This window comes from Adiantum capillus-veneris, chromosome 16 (genome assembly GCF_014529385.1).
Source record: "Adiantum capillus-veneris isolate H3 chromosome 16, ASM1452938v2, whole genome shotgun sequence".
Taxonomy (NCBI): Eukaryota; Viridiplantae; Streptophyta; class Polypodiopsida; order Polypodiales; family Pteridaceae; genus Adiantum; species Adiantum capillus-veneris.
Genome location: NC_140946.1, coordinates 147,404,668 through 147,424,475, shown reverse-complemented (window position 1 = coordinate 147,424,475; position 19,808 = coordinate 147,404,668). Strand labels below are relative to the sequence as shown.

General features: G+C 41.7%; 2 pseudogenes; both read left to right on the top strand.

Moving 5' to 3' along the window:
* Positions 1-18,929: 18,929 nt before the first annotated feature.
* LOC147440031 (uncharacterized) lies at positions 18,930-19,637 on the top strand (annotated as a pseudogene).
* Positions 19,637-19,808, top strand: part of LOC147440030 (anthocyanidin 3-O-glucoside 5-O-glucosyltransferase-like) — a 924-nt pseudogene continuing 752 nt past the window's right edge.

Genomic DNA, 19,808 nt, shown 5'->3' with positions numbered 1-19,808 from the left:
GTAGCTATTGACTCACAAGTTTGAGGGAAGGCTCTTTTGGGAAGCCATGATTTTGAAACACACAAAAAATCTCCTCTCATTTTTCCCTTCCTTACCCCATAAATATGATACCCCCTCCCTTATCTTTAAGCTTGGGAAAACAATTATTGGGGACATGCCCCTAACTTATACGCTTATGTAACTTGCAAAAAAACCCTCCTCCCTTGCACTTACGTGGTATGGTAAGTTTTCCATGGTGAATCCCCCGGGTCGGATCCATGGATTTGATAATTTTGTGTGGGTTGCGATAAGGTCGTGCTACAACGCCTCCCTACATTTGGCGCCGCTACCGGGGATCGATAACCTAAGCTAGTGAGTTTAGGATGTATAGAATAGAGTAATTTCATTACTAATTGCTCGGTTTTTGAGTTTGTGTAACTTAATTTTGGTGTGATTTGATGATGATTGTGCAAGAAATTGATGCTAATGTTGAGTTATGAATACCCCAAACCCCCAATTTCACTAATTTCATGCTAACCCTTGCTAATTTCGCTTCTTTCCATGCTAATTTTACTAATTTCATGCTAATTTCTACTAATTTCAACTAACCTTGCTAACCACTAACATTTGAAGTGTAAAGTATGTGAAATCCCCTTGCAAGAGGTGGAATCATCACTCTAATCAAGTTTTTGTGCTAATTTATGCCTAATTTGATGATTTGAGTGTGTGAATTTTTTGACCTACAAATGGTCAATTTTGGAGCCAAATTGATGGTGCACACACTTGTGTGTGCAATTATGCGACTTCGCGTGGAGCAAAGGAATAGCTTGGAGTGTAATTACGATGTAAGTGCACTCACTTGTTATGCCAATTTTTTATTGATCAATGTGATTCCATTTGCTAGTTATTTTCTAAAATTAGGTGTGTAACACAAATTGACCTACACTTTGCACCTAATTTGATATACTTTGAATGAAATTGATAGTCAAATTGTGACTAATGAGCTTTGTGTGTATCCAAATAATGCTTAATTCGCATCAAGAATTCATGTGTATGCATAAAAATCATTGTGTGTGTGCACACACCAAAGAAGGAAAAAACTGTCAAAAATTTCAAGTGTGTGTGCACCTAATCTCGAATGTGTGTATACATAAAAATTGATGATACATGAGTATGCAATCATGTCAATGATGTGTATGTTAGGCCAATTCAATCATTGGATAAGCCTAATTGCCAAAAAGTTGGGCAAAAATTGAGTGTGTGTGCCCATCCATGACATTTGATTTTCAATGATTGATGGTCGATTGGGACACCTAAATGGTTTTTGATTGTGAAATGTTCATGAAAATTATGTGCAATCATTCGGTATAAGCCTAAATTCATTTCCAATTGCAAAAAATTCGATCATTTGTGCTTAATGTTTTAGTGTGTGCATTGGTTGATTGGGTGAAAATAGTTTTTTTTTATAGAAATTGAGCATGCATGCATTCACTTATGCTTGATTGAGTTTGCAATTTGAGCTATGCAATGAGCACTTGATGGAATTTTTTCATATAAATTTGGTCTAAACTTGGGTTTGTATGCTTACTCAATGACATTTAATATCCAAATTTGGATGAATAATTGGTCTCTGTTACCAATTTGATGATTAGTAGACCTAAATATTGGTGTGTGCATCATAAATCGATTTGGGATTTGATATGAATGACTCAATTTTTGCGTAAGTGGGGATGATTGAGGTGCCGCTAAATGTAGGGAGGCGTTGTAGCACGACCTAATCGCAACCCACACAGAATTATCAAATCCGTGGATCCGGAAACCCGGCTAGGGCATGGAAGCACAAACATCGGATGAATGGAATAGAGGATTCAAGAGATCACCTCTCCATTGCAAGTAGAGATTAGCCATTTCAAGACTAACTCTAAACCTACTCTAATCACTGATCAATTAATCTCCTACACCCATCAAGCCCGCCAAAGTCCGTCTTGCTATAGACTAGAAACTCCAAACACACTAATGATAAGCACACACTAATCACCACACGTCAATTAAGGCATTTCATCAATAGCTTATACACATGAGGTGAATGGTGCTAGAGCTTCATAAAACCTATCTACACACACAAGCAAAGAATAGGGCACACACACAAATTAGAAGATTAAGACCCAACTTAATCACCCTAATTTGTGATGCTAAATATCGCAAATCAATTTTCTGTAGAGAGATAAGAGTGGTTACTAGCAAGAAGTACATACATCTCTCAAATCTAGAATAATGAAAGTGTAATACTACTTCATGACAAGATGAAATGTAGAGAAGAAGAGACTAATGAGAAAATAAGAATTAGATTAATCAAGAAGAGCTTACTCTAATTACAATGGTTAGCACTAGCCTCTCAAGCATAGACATTAAGCTCAAGGCTAAGCCAAAGAGTGAACACTATGGAGAGAGGGAGCTCTCAAAAGTGGATCCTCAAAAGTGGATACTCAAGAATGAAGCCTCCTTACACAAAGGATTCCTTTTAAGGGCTTTCACCACTTTCCCTTCTACTATGGGTTTAAGGTTGAGCCCTCAAACTACCATATACAACTTTGGAACTCCGAGTGAGCCCAAGACTTTACAAAGTGTGTGGGAAATATTGTGACATCCATAGATATCTCTCGCTTGATGCATATTTGGTGTAGCCTATGTCAGCCGACGCTGCTAACATGCCAATGCTGTAGCCGAAGCCAAACCCGAGATCAAGGCCGAGAAGCACAGAGAAAGCTAACCAATCCGATATATGTACCTCTATCTATATCTGTAGTCGAAGAAGACAATTCCGTCAAACTCCCACTATATGTGTGTCTATGAGGCCACTCCAAAAGAGGCTACACACTCCCGAATGAGCCTTGGGCTCTCGTAGATGGAAGAGACTGCGACAATGGTACCTGTAATGGCTATGGAAGCTCTGCAACACAAACTAGCAAAAGAGGGCTGAAAAATGCAGCTCCTGAACCGTAGCTCAAATGAGGTTTCCGATGGCATGAATTGCTCCGAAAGAGGGGTAAAACCTCAAGATGCCTACTAGAAACGCTCTTGGAATGCTGAATTTGCCGATGCCGAAGTTCGAACCCGATTTGCACCCTTGAAAGTGCACGTGCGCATGGCAGTGGTTTCGGGAATGAAACCGCTCTGATACCAGATGAAGGAGAGCAGCTGGGAGCACACCCAAAGCAAAAGATGAATACGCACACACACTCACACACACACACCACCATAGCCACACACACACACAGGTTGGAGAGGGAGAGCCAACACACACTGTGTGTCCCCTTTCTTTCTTCTCTATCTTATGCACTAAGGCACAATACATACTATACTTAGTGTTAGTGGCTCACACAAGTTTATAGTTGTACACTTAGGGTTATTAGCAGTTAGTGATGGGCAGTCGGTCTCATGGCCATTAAACCTAACACTCACCGCCTAATAAGCCTGAGAGTTTCTCACGCTCAACAAGAGGAGATTATGAGGCAAGTACATAAATTGGTAGGTAAGGGGATGATGAGGCCTAGTTCCTCTCTCTTTTGTTCACCAGTCCTACTAGTGCAAAAGAAAGATGGCACAAATCATATGTATGTTGACTATAGAGCACTAAACCGGATAACTATCAAAAACAGATTTCTCGTACCACGGGTCGAAGATCTATTTGATAAGCTAAGAGGCTCTACCTACTTCAGTAGGATTGACCTAAAAAGTGGCTATCATCAAATAAGGATAGTGAATGAAGATATTGTAAAGATTGCTTTTCGCACAACGTTTGGTCTTTATGAATATCTTGTCATGCCTTTTGGCTTGACAAATGCAACTGCCTAATGGAGAAAAAATTTAGACCCTACCACAACTTTACTGGAGTGTTCTTTGATGATATCATCATCTACTCCAATTCTCTTGAGAAGCATAAGCAGCATCTCCAACTAATCTTTCAAGCTCTGAGGGAGAGTAAACTTTTCATTAACCAAAAGAACAGTGATGTTGACGGCCGGGTCAACAACACAACATAACTCAAGTTTCGTACCAAAGCCTTATCTTTTCCGAGTTATGAAATGCTGCGGATTAAGGCTATAAACATCATTTGTAATGAGTAGTTATTCTAGTTTCAGAAGCCGGGGTGCAATGGCACTTCCAGATTGTAAATACAAAGCCATTTGACCCTTTCAACCCCATTTTTGGTTAAACCTAAGGTAGCCTTAGTATATAAGGTACCTAGGTCATTTTGTAAAAGAGGACTTTTAATCATAATCAAAACTTTAGCGCTCCCGTCTACTGTGTGTGAGAGAGAAAGAGAGTGAGCGTGAGCATTATCCTCTCGCTACGCCCGGCTCACTCAACACATTGGAGATCCGAGTGCACCATTGCTGTAGGCTCGAGGAGAACTACACGACAACGCCAAGCATTCCACGTGAGACGAAGCGCACACGCCGACGCATCTACGAGCTATTTGTGGTCGTAAGTGTATCAAACGATGTCTGTTTTCAGCGTGCTAGTAGTCTATAGAATCGTGGCGACATAAGCTACGCATAGGTACTCATAAATTTTAGTTTCAGGAACTTTCAAAATTCTACTCTGTCATCCTACGCGTTTTCCGCATACGGGTTTAGAGTGAGGGTTTTGAGTGTAGAAGCGTAGGGACAGGTGTATCCTAGTGAGGGGATGGTGTTCCTTAAGTTTTGTATGAATCTGGCATGATTAGGTGAGTTACCTTCCATATGTATGTATGTGGCTAGGTGGTGTAGTTGAGAGCAATGAGGTTCTTGATTGTGGTTTAGTTGGCCTTCCAGAGTGTTGTATGTGTAGGATGGTCTCAGCCTGACAAGCTAAAGAGATTTCCTCTGTGTGCCTATCGTGTCATCTGTGTCCTCGATTGACATTATGTTGATCTAGGTAGTGTTTGCATGCACTTCATGGGTGTGTGAGTCGCTCCTCCAACATTGGCGCCGCTACCGGGGACACAAGGACCTAAGTAGGTTTCCTACTAACACTCGTGTGATGGTTGCTTGATTTAGTTTTAGCTAAAGAAAGTGTTTTTCTTAAGTGGATCCGGAAGGGGATATTCCGCGATCAAGTGGATAGCCAGGAAGCGTGTGTCTTGCCGAGGGTCTGCGACTAGATAGGTTTAGTTAGGATCTGTGGATTAGAGTAGTTGTTGGTGGTCGAGTGATTTGTGAGGTGATAAATACGTTTACTAGTCCGTGTGTGGCAGTGAAGCGTTTTTCTACTCATAGATACAAAACCCCATATGATTTGTAGGAGTAGCTTTAGGTAAGCGATCCGATTCTGATCTAGAGCTATTCAACACTGAATTATTTGCTAAAGTTCTTGATTGCATTTGAAATCACGGAAAAGTGTGCTTTTGAGGGTAAAAATGCATTAAACAAGCTTTTGTGGATATTTTTGTATGACTGATTGATGCTCTGCATATAAAAGAGCATTTGCAAGGGTTCTGTGAAGAAAACCTGCAATTCTATAAACATAGACATCCTACGCGTAGGATGTCTCAAGGGGGTTCTGGAGACCAAATTTAAAAATTTTGACTGCACCAGTGGGTTCAAAGGGTAGGTTTTACCCTAGTAGCATATTGACTTGGGTGTTTTTCCCTATTTTCGTTGACCAAAAGCCAAAAGGCGGAGTCAGAAAACGTAAAATTCAGCAAAGGCTTAATTGAGTGATTTTTGCATGTTTTTGCAATTGTGAAGCATACTTGCACTTGTTGAGAGCATAAGGAAGCATCAGGGACACTTCAGTCTCAAAAAATCAGAAGTAGACATCCTACGCGTAGGATGTCTACAGGGTGATCTGGTGGAAATTTTAAAAATCTGAGGTTACCAGTGTGTTCGGAAGGTAGATTTTACCCTATTTTCACTTGTAAAGTGGAAATTTGACCATATCTTGACAGTATAAGGCCAGATAGACTAAAATTGCCAGACATCCTACCCAATTTGTGCCAAAGCATTATTTTGAGACCAAACCATAGGATGACTCCAAAGGCATGTTCTAAATGTTATATTGAGTGCATGTGATAAATTTCATCTCATTTGGGTCAGTGAAAGGAAGATTGAACAGACTTTAGCATTTTTGACTAAAAAAGGCAAGGATAGCTACTTTTGGGGTCTTTTGACATCCAAATTAAAATCTAAGCATAGCATTGGGTTGTTGACATCAAGGGGAAGCTGTGGCTCAAGTTTGGGGCAATTCTAAGCACTTAGACATCCTATGCGTAGGATGTCTTCACCATGATTTAGCACTCCAAATCAACCTCTGAGCATACCACAGTGATTAGCACCTTAAGGAGAGTCTGTGGTTCAAATTTGGGGCAATTCTGAGCAGTTAGACATCCTATGCGTAGGATGTCTAAGGCATGATTTAGAGGCCAAATTCAAACTGTGGACATAGCAGGGTGTTGTATAGCCTTAGGCAAGCCTCCTAGGCAAATTTGGTCCAATTTGGAGTTGATTTGACTTGGGAATTCATCAGAACAGACATCAGGATTTTGGAACAGATTCTTGATCATTTGACCAACCTATAGGTGTCAGAATCAAAAAGTAAAAATAGCTGTGAGTTTGGCACATCAAGGGGAAGCTACAGTGCAAGTTGCAAAAAGACATCCTACGCGTAGGATGTCTCCATGGTCATAAAGTGGTCAAAATTCTACTTTGGCCATATAGGGAGGTTCTAAGTGTCTCAAGGATTCCAAAACTTTTTTTCAAAAGTGAATTTGGACCTTGTTTGGCCTATTTACCAAGCAAAGACAAGAATTGGCAGACATCCTACTCTAGGAGTGCACTAGAAGCTTATGCATCCCAAATCTTGACCTATTGGCATCCAAATTAAATTTTGAGCATACCATTGGGTTGTTGAGCACTAGGAGAATCTTGGGATCAAGTTTGGACAAAATATGAGCAGTTAGACATCCTACGCGTAGGATGTCTCTAGGCCAGTTTTAGGGTCCAACTGTAATTTTGACCATACAGGAGTGTTCACAGTGTCACAGAGATCCCAAATCTTCTTTCAAAATTGAATTTGGACTCATTTTGACCAGTCTAAACTGCATTTCACTATTTTGGCCATAACTTTCACAAACGGTATCGGATCGGAAAAGTTTTTATATCAAAACGTAGCCTGAGAGCGGCTCTACAGATCTTAGAGCAAAACTTGAACTAAATGCATGCCAACGGAAACCATTTTGTTCAACTTTGAAAAAAACGTCATTTAAGGCCTCAAAATGCATCCGAAAGTCAGGGGTGTCTGAAAGCGACAATTTGCAAGAATTGCGACAAAACGGTTGCGGTTTTGGACCTAGTTTCGACTTTTCCCTAACCAAAGAACTTGAACATAGTGGACTAAGTCTACTTGAACAAAGCAAAAGCTCTTAAGCCCAGAAATCATGTCTACCCTAGATTCAAATGTAGCTTACACTAGCTTGGAGATCCCGACGATAGAGGAATATCCTCCCACAATGGATCTTCCAAACTTGCAATTGATAAAGACCCATCTTGTTGAGAGAGTTTGGATGATTGGTCATGAGAGTGAAGGACTATATAGATACATTGACGACAATGAGGTCAATCTTTATAGGTGCTCAGATCCATACCTAGAAGAGATAACGGATTACAAGCTCTTATATGTCTACACATACAGAGTCGACTGTCAATGGAGATCTATAGTTGTCGACAAGTATGGACGAGAATACAGAGTTGTAGAAAGCACAAATCCACAGACTGTACTAGAAAGAGGTGGATATTTGGTCAATGAAGGACCACAAATGCCTCCACCAAACACGAGAATTCCTATAGGAATTCCAAGAAGAGAGCCACTAGGATTTCGTTCAAGAGCGATAACGAGAGAAGGATTGGGAGAGTCTCTGGTTAGACTTGTAGACAATCGACAAGTTAGACCATCCCAAGTCCAGAAATGGGTAAACAAAAAATACTCCGGAGATAAAGATCCGAGAGATCATGTAACGGATTTTAGAAGAGTGATTAGAGTAGAGGAAGTTTCAGATTTTGCGACACAGTTTGCGGGATTTGGATTGACTCTAGAAAATGATGCAGCTACATGGTTCGACTCGGTGGAAAAATGGGATTTTGAGACCCTAGATGAGCTGTTTGAGGAGTTTATTGAAGAATTCTCGCCAAAAGGCATTGCTCACAACGCGGTCTCGCAAATCCATAGATTCAAACAGAAAGAGAATGAATCAGTACGCAAAGCATCATTACGGCTCAAGAGATATGTTAATCTCTGTCCGAGAGGGGAATTACCTACGCAAGCACGACTAATGTTGAACTTTATCCAGGGAATGAGACATGCGGGCTTTCAGAAGGATCTGCATATGATAAGGAGGATGACGCTAAATGAGTTGATCAAAGAAGCTCTTTATCTAGTGGATAATTGTGAGGCATACAAAGAAAACGACTTAAAGAGTCAAGGAGATGACACATTCTCTCAGCACAGTGTTTCACAGATAAGTGAGTCCATTGCAAAGCCAACGACACCTATTGATCAAGAAAATCTTATCGACGACTTGGTCAAGAGGTTGATTCCTCTTGTAAGGTCTGATTCGGGAGAGCCGAAGTGGTGTGAAATTGAGAGAAAATGGACGAACCATACGGAGGAAGAGTGCTATTATAGAATGGAAAATGCTAGGGAGAGGTATGTAAAGCCTGTTCTAAAAGCACCTACTCCACCTAGATACATTATGGGGAATGCGCCAGGACCAGTAGGAGTTTTAAGGCCAGAGCTTGTCTTAGGACAACAACCTCCGCTGCCAGATGCTAGAATGCAAGTAGACATGAGATACATGCCAATGATGGAAGCATCAAATAAACCAACGCCATTACCAGCTACAATGTGGTATAGCAACCAAAGTGAGTACTACCCTTCGGAGAAAAAAAATGTGAGAGAAACACATGGAGTGGTGAGGCCGGTACAACCTCCACCTCCAGGGTTTCACTCGAGAGAAAGAAGGTATGAAATGGAAGAAAGGACATTGCAATTCATTGCAAATAGCGGCTTATCTAGGTCAAAGCTTGCTTATAGCCAAGAGGAAATGCTAAAAGAATCTCCTCAACCAGAGATAGATTGTCACAAAAGTCGTGACAACCACTTGGTCAAACAATTTCCTCATATGGAGATCACTGAAGTAAATTCCTATTGTCTTTAGTGTGGCCTCAATCACTTGATCCCCGATTGCCCGAAAAAACCAAACCAAATCAAGAAAATCACGACAAATGTATTAGGGATTGTTCGGCTCCCTAGTAGCTCAGAAAATGAAAATGTTGTACCAGTTCAAGTGGTTACGAGAGCACAAGCTCAAAAGAAAGCTGATGAGAATCCAGAGACAAAGAACACGGAAAGTGACACGAGTCCAAAGATAGATGATGGACCAGAGACAGATGCACCTAGTCAAAAAACCAAGAGCAAACGAAATAGTTGGAAAGCTAGAAAGACTAGGATGAAAGCACGCAGGGAATGAGAGCAAAAATCCCTAACTGAGAAGCTTACCGAAGCTGAGGAGAAGATAAAACAACATGAGGAAAAGGAGACACCTTCTCTTACACAAATGGTTAAACCTCTAGAAGAACCATCCACGGATGAGAAACCGAGAAGTGCTAGTTCTGGAGAATCTGTGTTGGCAGAGAAGGTTAATGAGACATTAGATGCCCTCTTGAAAGCCTATGATGTGAGGCTCAAAAACAACCAAACCCAAGAACACAGGTGGATGGCATATCCCTATACGGAACTAGAAAAGCAATGGTTTGAAATGTGCCAGAAAATGATTCAAATAGCCCAAGCTTTACTAGAACCACCAGTTGCAAAACCTGAGGATGTGATCCGTGTCATGCCTACACAAGTAATCCCACCAAACCAGGAACTAAAAGAGCCAGATTCTAGTCATGACCACAGACCAAACCTCAAAGACCCAGCATTAGAACCAAGGATAGTCCTGAATACCACGGATAACTCTTCCGAGGGATTTCACTAAGCTATACCTGAGGATTGTAAAGAGATAGATGGTCTTGACGAATTGTGGAAACAAGTCAGAGAGGCCAATGAATCCGATGACCTAAGAAGACGAGTAGACAAGACTGGTGATGAACGAGGAGTGTTTCTACCACCAATAGAGGAATTTGAGACTAGATATCAAATGAATCTAGACGTGAGATCGTATTGGGGCGAAAAAGGATCTGTACAATCTATGGATAGTCAACCCCATTGCTAAGAACACTACCGTCCTACATGGGAGAGTACGAGACCAATTCAAATGTGGTTGCAATCCATCACAGAGACTGTCTCCCAACAAGGCCATCGATTCAAAGGGGCTAGTAGATATTCTATCTACCCCATTCACCTGTACAATGATGTTAGCCGACTTGCTCAGAATAAGACCAAACATGTGGGCTAATGTGGGTAAATTTCTAGAGAAATTTGGTGTAAAAACCCCAATGACTCAAATCAAGGAAGGCATCGAAGAGCTTGAAATGCTTCAACCAAATACTAGGCCAGTGCCATTAAACAAGGTAGGCGAGTATTACAAGGGAGAAGATGGAAACACCACCCTTCCTATGGAATTCAATGGTGTAAAAACCATGGCAATCCTTGACAGTGGAGCTGGTGTGGCCATTGCAACCAAAGAGGTTTGGAAAAAATGGGGAAAACCTGCCTTCATATCCACACGAATGACCCTGCAGCTTGCAGATGGACACAAGGAAAAGCCCCTAGGACTGCTAGAAAAAGTACTTATTACTTCTTGTGGCATTGAATATGAACACACTTTTGCTGTTGTTGTTGACATATGGAAACCATAACAAAGATAAACTTGAGGGACCATAGCTATAGGGATGTGACGAGAACACTGGTTGAGGAGTTTGATTCCGCCACAGTAGCAGGATCAAAACTTCCAGCTTGGTTAGGTAATCCTAAAGAACTGTGGATGTGTGGAGCTTCACAATGTGATAGCTTGAAACGTGAGGAATGTATCCTAGAGCGTGTTATAGAGGATATGGACTATATCCCAGAACCATTTCCTGAAGAAGAGTTTGAGCCTTTTGGATGAGAACACATCTTGGCTACTCTAGACGTGTGCGCCGTGGAGGATGCTCCCACAACAAAGTTTTGTGATGAAAATGGCTATGATGTCGTTTCTTATTTTGCAGTGAGTGTAATCCAGGAAAACGAAGAGAACCAGACATCAACAAGCTCTCGACATAAGGAGCAAACAAAGAAATGTGGAGAATCAAAAGATGAAGAAGACGACGAGTTCTATGACTCTGTAGAACACTTCGAGCTTCAAGAAGATCAATGACCCGGGAATCAATGTCATCGCTACACGAATAACGTGCATCAAAAGTGGATTCCAAAGTCCTCGGTGAAAACACAACCACCACAAGCATCCTCATACATGGATCCTAATAAGGATGCAAAGACTCAACTAGGAGGAATACGACCAGAGCAACGAGCTAACAATGCTCTAATCAATGGGCTAGAAAAGTCCTCCAAGAAACTACCACCCACAAGCAAACAGACAGTAATTTTCCACTACCATCCAAAAAATCAAGGGAAAGTACAAGAAGTCAACCTTGTTGAGGATAGTAGCGATAGTGATGAATCTTACGACATCCCCTATCATCAACTCAGGCCATCACTATCACCAACCCCTTCAGCAACAACCATGACAGGTCAAAAGAACAGGACAACAAGTCAAAGCCAAAAAGCTCGACAAATCCGAATACCAAAAAGCCAGATCGGCCAAAAACAGATATGGATCAAGAATACAAAGATCTCTAATGACAAATCACAAGATCCAACACCAAAACAAAAACAAGGAAAGCGTGCACGAACGGGTAAGAATGTCACAAAGTCGCAAGCTTTCACAACTCAGGTTTGGGCTCCAAAGAAGTTGATTCAAGCACAAAAAAGTCAGGAATTCATTTGGATTCCAAAACAACCACAGTATCAACTTTCAAAGCCTAAATCCCGTCCCCAACCAAGCGTACAAGGGTTGAAGCAAAGACCACTGTTGACTCGCACAACAAAATGGTGGATCCCAAAGAAGTCTCTTCAAACACAAACGAAGCACGGGCAAGTATGGGTTCCCAAACGAGAGCCAGCAACAAAACAGCCAATAATCGCAAAGAAATGGGTCCCAAATAAGAACAACAAAACTACTGTCAGTGCATCGTCGCTTGAATTCTTACAGTTCTTCCTACGATTCCGGTACAGTTAGAAGATAGCAAGTCGCTTCAATCAAGCAACGATACAGGAGCTTCAAAGACCATTACATTGCTTAGAATAGGAAGCCTCGCCAACAAATGCCGATAAGCAAATTGCTTATACCCACATCTTGCACAACATAAATCTTTTCCATGCATTGACTGTGTATGCAAAATAGGGCTACATTACAAGGCCTGCATAGGCACAACTTTTAATTGCCCAAGCACAACACATACCCTTTGCGATACCCTGTCGTAAAGGATGACTCCAAATAGGAAGGGGGAGGCATTCTGAATGCGGACCTAACATTATGACTATTAGAGGGCAATGTTTTGTGAGAGGCATTGAATTTTTGCGTTTTATTGTGATAATTTTTTTGACGAAAGTTAGAGTATATGCCCTCATAGTAGTGTTACAGAGGAGTAGGGGGACAAAATCCATATATGAGCCCCTAGGGACATGTGTATAGTGTACATAGCATTTAGATTTCTATTTGAATGATTTTTCTTTTGTTAAGTTTTTTTTAAGATTTTCTTTGTTTATTATTAAGAAAAAAAATAAAAAAATCCATAATCCACATGAAGAAAAGACTGACGAGAGGCCGGAGCACTACAAAGAGAAGAAGGTACAGAAAAACAATGAAACTTCACGAAGTATGTCTCAACAGCCACTACAACAGCCGAAGAACTTGTCACAAAGCAGTGTCAACATGCAACCGAAAAGTCATACAAATCAGAGTCGAGTAGCTAAGCCACAAAATGAGTGAGGTGTTAGTACCAAAGCTTCAAGTAATATTCTCTGTGGTCTAAGCGTCTTAGCTATTCTAGGTACTGCTGAAGCTAGAAGAGTTGAGCATATTTACGTTGTGTCGCTCATGCTGGTATAGGTGAGCAAAAGAGTCGAAGTCTAAGTACTTAAGTCTGGTGAAGTGAAGGAGAAGGTCCAAAATACACTCACGTACTGAGCACAGTGAGATACGAGTGGAGAAACTTCTACATCGAAAACCCTTCTTGGAAAGGTGGAAGCTATTGAGACATCTTTTGATGTCACATGTGCTACATTTATTCCTCGAAACACCCATCATCTCCTTCTTTCACATTGCATGCTTTTGTTGACAAATTTCTCATATGCATATAGAGTGTCCCATAATTGGCACTTGCATCAGGCACTCTTTCCGTGTTTCACCCAAGCACTCACCTTTCATGAACATGCACTTCACGTTCAACTGCTCAACTCTAATAAGAGCATATACCAAACGCATTTTTTTCCCACCGCGTTTTTTCCCTTTGGTCATCCAGGTTTTAGACCCTAATCTAAAGACACCTATCACCATCCTCTTGTACATATTCCTTCTACATCAAAAATAAGGAAATGCTACTCAAATCAATTGACAAATGAATTGGAGCACCAATTTTAGATCATAGCATACTTCTCCTCAATGGCGAGTCGAAGAATGGCCTACAATGACAAAGCTGCAGACAACACTAACAACATGATTGCACAGGAACAAAGAAGTCCCCAATGAAGAAGAGCAGACATAAAAGTAATCAGAGGATCTCAAAAGATGAATGGTTATGTTGATAGATGTCCGCTCTAATGGATCATAGTTCTTGTTGTGGTTCGACAAAGTTACCAGCAGTGCAACAGATGAAGCCAAAACGACTGCAAAGACCACATCGCCATCAACAGTCAGGTCATGTCAGGGACGACATGAACGCGGAAGGGGGGTGTGTTGACCGCCGGGTCAACAACACAACATAACTCAAGTTTTGTACCAAAATCTTATCTTTTGCGAGTTATGAAATGCTGCGGATTATGGCTATAAACGTCATTTGTAATGAGTAGTTATTCTAGTTTCATAAGCCGGGGTGCAATGGCACTTCCAGATTGTAAATACAAAGCCATTTGACCCTTTCAACCCCATTTTTTGTTAAACCTAAGGTAGCCTTAGTATCTAAGGTACCTAGGTCATTTTGTAAAAGAGGACTTTTAATCATAATCAAAACTTTAGCGCTGTCGTCTATTGTGTGTGAGAGAGAAAGAGAGTGAGCGTGAGCATTATCCTCTCGCTACGCCCGGCTCGCTCAACACATTGGAGATCCAACTGCACCATTGATGTAGGCTCGAGGAGAGCTACGCGACAACGCCAAGCATTCCATGCGAGACGAAGCGCACACGTCGACGCATCTACGAGCTATTTGTGGTTGTAAGTGTATCAAACGATGTCTGTTTTCTTCGTTCTAGTAGTCTATAGAATTGTGGCAACATAAGCTACGCATAGGTACTCATAAATTTTAGTTTTGGGCACTTTCAAAATTCTGCTCTGTCATCCTACGCGTTTTCCGCAGAGGGGTTCAGAGTGAGGGTTTTGAGTGTAGAAGCGTAGAGACGGGTGTATCCTAGTGAGGGGATGGTGTTCCTTAAGTTTTGTACGAATCTGGCATGATTAGGTGAGTTACCTTCTGTATGTGTGTATGTGGCTAGGTGGTGTAGTTGAGAGCAGTGAGGTTCTTGATTGTGGTTTAGTTGGCCTTCCAGAGTGTTGTATGTGTAGGATGGTCTCAGACTGACAAGCTAAAGAGATTTCCTCCGTGTGCCTATCGTGTCATCTATTTCCTCGATTGACATTATGTTGATCTAGGTAGTGTTTGCATGCACTTCATGGGTGTGTGAGTCGCTCCTCCAACAAGTGAATTTTTCCTTCAAGAGATTCAGTACTTGGGTGACATTTTCTCTCAGGATGATATCCCAATGGCCTAGCCCAAGGAATCTACATGAGTTACAAATCTTTATTGGTATGTGTGCATACTATAGATGCTTCATAGAAAAAGTCTCTCAACTAGCAGGACCACTACATGACTTAACAAAGAAGAACGTTGAGTATTCATGGACTATTAAAGAGAAAAATGCTTTTGACATGCTTAAAGAAAAGCTTACCTCCCAACCAGTGCTTACACTATAGAATATCTCAAAGTCATTTGAGGTTCAATGTGATGCTTGTGGAGATTGCCTTAGAGCAGTTTTGCTCCAAGAAGGGCATGTCATAGCATATGAAAGTCAAAGACTCAATACTGATGAATGAGTGTTGGGCATATATGAGAAAGAGCTACTAGCTGTTCTACATGCCCTAGACACATGAAAGCACTATCTTTTGGGAACTCCATTCATCTTACGAACGGACCACCAAAGTCTCAAGTACTTCATGACGCAAACCACGCTTTCCAACAAACAAATGAGGTGGGAAATTTTTCTTTTGCAATTCAATTTTCATGTTTCTCATATTGCTGGTAATCATAATCAAGTGGTTGATGCACTATCACGATGACCAAGGGCCTATAGAAACTCACAATGATCTATCATCCATGATAGATGAGTATGCTACTGACCTTGATTTTTAAGGACATAATGTCATCCCTTGCCTTAGGGAAGAAAGAGGATCCCTTCACCTTGCAGTATGGTTATCTTCTCCATGGCAATAGGCTATGTGTTACTCACCCCCTTCGTGAGAAAGTGATGTATGAATCCCATGCTTCTCTCTACGCTGGGCATAGAGGGATTCAATCTACTCTTTGAGGAGTAGAGACGTATTTTTATTGACCCACCATGAAAGTGGACATACAAGAGTATGTTTCAAAATGTGTGGTATGCCAAAAGACAAGTATGATAGAGGGAAGCAACCTGGATTACTCCAGCCATCACCAATCCCTAATTCTCCATGGGAGAGCATATCCATGGATTTTATCTTTGGATTATCTTAGTCTATCCATGGAAATACGGGAATATGGACAATAGTCGACAGGTTTAGCAAACAAGCACACTTTATTCCTGTTAAAAAGACTATTAAGGCACATCAAATCGAAACCCTCTTTCGATGAGTATAGTCGAGACCTACAAGAATATTTTTAAAAGATTAAGGAGGCTATATCCATCTCCCAACAAAGGCAAAATAATGTTGCTAACAAGCACAGAAGAGGCTTAACATTCGAAGAAAATTATTGGGTCTTACTTAAGTTTTCAAAGGCTCGATTGAGGCAAAGTACGGACAAAAATCCTACGGGCCACCAAAAGTATTATGTGAAATTACCAAAAATATACTATGGTCCTTTTCAAATCTTAAAACCAATCAATGAGATGGCCTATCAACTCAAGTTTCCCAACCATTGTCTCATACACAATGCTTTTCATGTGAGCATACTCAAACCTTACAAAAGAGAGCCACCAACAGAATCAATTATTGAAGACCCAAAGTTATCCTTCGACATGAGGACAAGGTACTACGACATGGTAAGATTATACGACAATATCTTATTAAATTCAAAATTTATCCTTTTGAAGATGCTAGATGTATGACAACACACTAGAGTAAGCAAATGTAAATGTTTCTTTTAAATGATCAATGTTTTTGTCTTATAAGACTAGGTCTCTCTTTTTATTGTGCACAAATTTCAGTAGTATGCATGCTTAAAGTCATGTTTGAGATGAGGACTACTCGCAAACACCAAGTAGAATTTGTCACTCTACTTTGAAAAGTATGATATGGACTAAAGAGAAGACATGCTTGCGGAAGCTAAGTCTCCCAAGAACCAAATGGATTAGTCATCCATTCTGGAATGATGTCGTAGGGTAAAAAGGGATCCTCTACCCACTAAGAAACATACACAATAATGACTAAGGCGTGCTTGAGGTGCTTGTCATGCTTTATGACTAAGGTGCTTGTCATGCTTCATGACTAAGGTGCTTGAGGGGCTTCATGACTAAGGCGCTTAAGGAGTGAGGTGTTTCAAAGTCAACCTAGATCCCTACACAAGGGGGGCTGAGCCCTACAAGTAGGGGCATGAGAGAGAACACACGCACACGCACACACACACACACACTCAAGGCAAGCCCAAGACAAAAAAAGGAAACAAGGACACATGTCAAGCTCCTCCCCATGTTTCCCTCATAAGGTGCCTAAAGCCTATTGGTTGGCCTCTAAAGGGGTCCAGTGAGAATTTAGTTTGTTTAATTAATTGTATAAGAATTATTCAAGTCCTCTCTCTCAAAGGGGAAAGGAGGACACTTGTCCAAAGGCTACCTCTATTGCTTGAAATGACCTAGGCTTGTGATTGGCTAGGCTTGACATGAAACAATGAGCTTCAAGCATGAGCTACAAGGAGGGGTCCATCCAAGCAAGGAGGGGGTGTGCTTGCAAGATATGCCACCCTCACACACACTCTCATTGTGTGAAGCAAGAACTTCATCTCCTTCTCCAAGCTTGTTGAGGATTTGAGAGCCTACACCAACACCTCTTGGCTATGGAATGCAAATCTAACCAAGAACTATGCTCCAAAGAAAAAGCTTTCCATCTTCTTCATCTCCATTATTATGCTACTATGCTATGCTAACGTACAAGAGTAATACAAGTTTGGAGTCTATTTCTTTCTCGTATATTACTTCTTCTTCCTCTTCCCTTCCCTCACTCCTTGTTAGCTCTCTCCACCTTTGAAGGTGTTTGAGGTCTTGGGATTGAGGCCGGGGACAAGTTAATGCTTTGGTAGATAGTTAAGGGCATAATCTTGGTGCATGAAGCTTTTTATCTTCATTGCACCAACGAGGTCTCAAGGAACACAAATCTTGTATTGTATCAAGTCTCTCTACATGGGAGAATCTATAATACAAAAGCCTTTTGGAGGGGGGACGGGCTCCAAGTAAATCCGGTCCTCAACTGTTATCAAATTTCTCTATCTCTCTCTCTCTTTCTTTTACAAGTATTTTTTATGCCAAGCTAATTAGGTGTAGTGTTTGTTTTGCTACTTTCAATCAACTACTCTTCTTATGCTCCTTGAAGAACCCTCTTAAAAGAAATGTTCACTATGGTTATTTAAATTCTGTTACTATCCATGTCATAGTCATATTCCATTACATAGGTGCTTTTTCTAGGGAAGCGTGCTAATTTTGAGGCTAAAAAAGCAAGGAAGACTTGGTGTCTTTGGGACTAAAAAATCAAGGATGTACGAGGGGGTGTCTTTTGGTTGGTCGAAAAATGAAGCTGACTTGGTGTCTTTGGGGCTAAAAAAAGCAAGGATGTACGAGCCTCAGGACTAAGTAACACCTATATTTAATGTGAGGCCAAGTAATGGGATCGACGATGGAGAAGTTCACACACGAAGAACGAAAAGATCGCAGCCGTAGATGTCTGCTTAAAAACTAAACCTGGACACGCACTAAACCTGGACTGCTCAAAAATTAAACATGGACAGGCGCTAAACCTGGACAACGTGGCTAATGCACCCCAAACTCACAATATTACAATGTCAAAACGGTTTGGCATACACAATGAGCGCGCGAGTGAGGTGGTTAGCCCGTTTGACCCTAAACGCGGACCCCCGATGTCACGGGTTCAAATCGCGCCGATACACCTCGTTTTTCGTGTTGACCAGGTTTAGTGTCCCCCATTTTTCCGGCGGTACACCTCGTTTTTCGCATTGGCCAAGATTAATGTGCCTCGAGATCCTGCCCCCAACCCCGACCGTCGATCCCATTACTTTGCATAGGTGTTACTTAGTGTCGAGGATATACTAGGGGGTGTCTTTTGGTTGGCCTAAAAATGAAGCTGTATGGTTTTCAACGAATGGAAATGTGATGCCCTGTCCGCTAGTACGAACCAAACCAACCTTAAAAGGTGATGCGGAGCTACGTATGCCAAGGAGGGTCGTCATTTAGGGAAGAAGAAGAGGGGGAGGGGGCGAGAGGGCGGGCAGACAAGCTTGCCCTGCCCTGGCAATGGCATTGCTAGCGCATGATGCTGCCTGCACTTCGGATCTTTCGCACAAGACATGGCTACGCCACATCAACCCACTCATGCGCTTGTGCAAGCGTTTGGCCGTTGACCACACCTTCACCATCACCTTCCTCGACATTCACCTTAACCATGAAGAAGCGGCAGCAGCAGAGTCCTCCCTTGCTGCCCATCAAGAGCCCTCTCCTGCTCCCGCTGTTGCCGCCCATGACGTGGATTCCTCCCCTGCTGATCAAGCTCCAAAGCTTGGCATTCGCAAAGCTCGCCTTTCCCTAATCCTACTTCCGCGCTCTTCCTCTGCCACCATGTTGGAAGGCTGCATGGAGGGCATCCAAACCCTGGCTCCTTAGATCGAGGAGCTCTTGTTGCGTCTTCAACACCAGCACCCGCCCATCACTTGCCTGATCTCCGACCTCTTCGTAACTGTCGCCACTCAGCATCTTGCCGACAAGCTTCAACTGCCCCGAATTCTCTCATTCCCTGCAGCCACAACATCATTCTCCATTTCCACCATCTTCTTGAGAGAGGGTTCTCTTTTGAAGAAGCTCTCTCTCTCTCTCTCTCGTCATACCATTTAAAGGTTGTCAAGGTTTTTGGTTGCACGTATTAAAAGGAACCTAACCAAGTAAACATTCACATAATGATATTATGGTGCAGTCATGCAGGTGTCAATCCAAAAGAGCTTTTGAGAGAAAATGTCTTCAAAGAGGGACTCCAAGGCCTACTTACTCTCAAAGTTGATGATCTCATGGACAACTTTGGTGAAGATTTCTTTATGTACACGTTTACATGTCAAGCATTG